The following is a 3554-nucleotide window of genomic DNA, read 5'->3' as shown; positions in this document are numbered from 1 at the left end:
TGTCTGTTTTTTAATCCTAGAGTTAGATTTCTGGTAAAGCATTTCTCCTTTTCTAATGGGGTCCTTGAAAACGAAAAACAAAGTTGAAGTCTTATACTACTAGATATTATTTGAAAGTTGCAGTATTTAAAGTAGTAAGGTCTCCACACCAGGGTCTACAAATAGATCACTGGAACAAAAAAGAGAGGAGACCCGCATGTACACAAGCTCTTGATTTAGGACAAAAGTTCCTCTGCAGTGCAGTGTAAGAAAGGATGGGCTTTTCAATATTTAATGCTAGATCAGTTAGAGATCCATAAATAAGCAAATGAAGCGTGACCTTTGTATCATCAAGTGGAAAAAGCAATTCCAGTTGGATTGTATAAAACATTAAAACAAAAAGGGCCTCTAGAAGACAGTGGGGGGATCTCTTCAAGACCAACATTCCTCCTTAAACAGAACACAAATTACATTAACCGTAAAAGACTGATGAATTGGATTTCATTGAAATTAAAGACTTTTATACTAAAATGTGAAAATGTAAGCCAGAGAGTAGAAGACTATATTTGGATTACATATATTTGACAAAAGACTCTATTTTCAGATAAAAATAAAGAATTCAGGCAAATCAACAACAGACAACCTAGTAAAAAATTCACAAGACTGAACAAGTGCATCATAAAAAATACTCAAAGGAACAAGAAGCATATAAAAAACTACTCGACATCCTTAATCACTGTAGAAATTGAAAATAAAACCTCAATGAGATATGTATCAGAGTGACTAAAATGAAAAAAACAGTAGTAACCATAACAAGTGTTAGGACCTGCGCTCACTGTCCGTCTTACACAGTGTTGGTAGGACAGTAAATTGGTGCAAACACTCTGGCAAACAGACAGTATCTGTGAAGTTGGCCGTACACATACTCTGAATTGAGCAATTCTGTATATACGCTCGGTAGAAATGTATAAATATGTACACTAAAAAATCATGAACAAAAATACTCATAGCAGCATTTTTTATAATAGCTCCGAACTGGAAACAAGCAAATTAGTTGCACAGCAGAATATTATACGATAGTGAAAAGTACCTATTACCTATTACCATAAGTACATGGGTGAATCTCACAGACACAATGTTAAACAAGAGAATAAAACAATAAAAGAATGTATATCGTGTGATTCAGTCTATATAACGCGTAAACAGCAGCAAGCCTCTTTCTCTTCTATGGAGAGAGACGTGGAATGCTGATTGCTTTGGAGGAGGGTGACCCGGGAGCTGCACCGTGGGGCAGGCTTCTGAGATGCCGGAATGTTGTGTATCTCAATCTGGGCAATGTTTCCCTGGGAATGTTGCCTGGGGAAAAATCACTGGTGCGTATACTTCCCTGTATTCGTAGCATACTCCACAAAAGTTACATGAAAACAAAGAAAGGAGTAGAGTTACTATGACTGATACAGACCCTGTACTATTACAGACCAATCATTATTCATTTCTGGGGACCAGGGAGAGGCTTGGCAGGTTTCCTGGGAGATATCTGCGTCCTCAGTTCTCAGAGTGCTCTTGACCAAAGAATGCCCAGACACCTCACAGTACGGCAAGCGTGAAACAAAGTTTATTGAGGAAGAGAAAGACAGTTTTACAGAGCAAGAGATATATATATGTTTGCCTTAGATAATGAATGGCCCCATTTTTCAGACAAGAAAAGGCCTTGGTTCTATGGCCTGAGGTTCTGGTTTATACTGTCTGGATGGGGCCCACCTCTGCTTCAGGGGGTGCCTTAGAACCAGAGTCTTACTGCACATGTGGACTTCACACCTGCCTCTCTGAAAGACCATTGTGGGGGTGGGGGTGGACTGCAACATAGATTTAACCTGCTGACAGTTAGCTTTATAGTTGTTCTAGGTCACCTTCCAGATTCCAGTGTACTTATAAGGCTCCGCCATAGACTAGAGAGTCCTCTACATCTTTTCACGCTGGCCGGCTAAGCTCTGATTGGTAGATTGGTAGGGTGTTCCCTCCTCTCAGATGTGAGCAATGACTGGGGATTCAGGTGAGTGGTACCAGGAGATGAGGGACTGCAGGCCCCTTGTCCTTTTTGCCCTGGAAAGCTAGATTCTTAACTATCTACCCAGCAGGCTGACCTCACATTCCTGATAACTTAATACCTCAATAACATCAGGGTTTGTCCACAGAGAAGGAGACAATGTTAGTGATGATATAGTCAGTAATTTTGAAAAATTAGCCCCATATCCATTAGACTGGCTGAATATCCATCAGGAACTTTGAAATAAGAAAAGTAAGGGGCGGCACCTGTGGCTCAAAGGAGCAGGGCACTGGCCTCAGATACCAGAGGTGGCAGGTTCAAACCCGACTCTGGCCAAAAACTGCAAAAAAGAAAGAAAGAAAGAGAAAAGAAAAGTAAGATGCTAACTATATTCTCATTCTAATAAAAAAAAAACAAAACCTGTTATACATAGGGAGGAAGGAGTGAAAAAAGATGTGCCAGCCTAAAAATACTGGGTCCCCTGAGGGTGGTTGAGTGGAAGAAATGGCACAGAACTTATCAGGATTTTCTTGTTTTTGTATTATTTCACTGACTATAGTAAACACATGTACTTTTGTAGTTTTTGAAGCAAAATCTTCTAATAAGGTTAAAATTAAGAAGGACAATAACCTAACGAATTAGAAACTAAGGCACTGGAAATGGGCAAATGAAACATTACTACTTGTTAAAAAGCATGGCTGTAGTCCAGGAATATGTTATGAAGGAGAGAGAGGACAGGGCAGAGTAGAACTCAGGGCCAGAGAGCAACACTGTGTCTCTTTTCTTTTCTTTTTTATTTTTGTGAGACAGAGTCTCACTCTCTTAGCCCAGGCTAGAGTGTCATGGCCTCATAGCTCACGGCAACCTCAAACTTCCGGGCTGAAGCGATCCTCCAGCCTCAGCCTCCTAAGTAGCTGAGACTACAAGTGCCCACCACAACGCCGAGCTAACTTTTCTATTTTTAGTAGAGATGGGATTTTGTTCTTGCTCAGGCTGGGCTCAAACTCCTGAGCTCAAGTGGTCCTTCTGCCTTGCTACCCAGAGTGCCAGGATAACAGGCACGAGACAACATCATCTGTTTTGCTATTGGTGTTTTATTTTTTTCTTTCTTTTTTTTTTTCCTTTTGAGACAGAGTCTAACTCTGCCACCTTGGGTAGAGTGCTGTGGCGTCCTAGCTTGCAACAACCCTTTTGGGCTCAAGTGATCCTCTTGCCTCAGCCTCCCAAGTAGCTGGAACTACAGGCACCCACCACCATACCCAGCTAGTTTTTCTATTTTTAATAAAGACAGGTCTTACTATTGCTAAGGCTGGTCTTGAACTCCTAAACTCAAGCAATTCAGCTGCCTCAGCCTCCCAGAGTCTAGGATTACAGGCGTGAGCTTCCGCACCCAGCCAGTTCCTGGTATGCTATTAAGAGAAGCAGTCCTTTAGCTAATTGCCCCTTTAATAACCTCTGGAAACAGACGACATGACTTCTCTTAGGTGCTTTTGCTAATTGGGACGATGTCTCCGGTAAAGTTTCAAAA

This window comes from Nycticebus coucang, chromosome 19, assembly GCF_027406575.1.
Source record: "Nycticebus coucang isolate mNycCou1 chromosome 19, mNycCou1.pri, whole genome shotgun sequence".
In the NCBI taxonomy this organism is placed as follows: Eukaryota; Metazoa; Chordata; class Mammalia; order Primates; family Lorisidae; genus Nycticebus; species Nycticebus coucang.
This window is presented reverse-complemented; position numbering follows the sequence as displayed.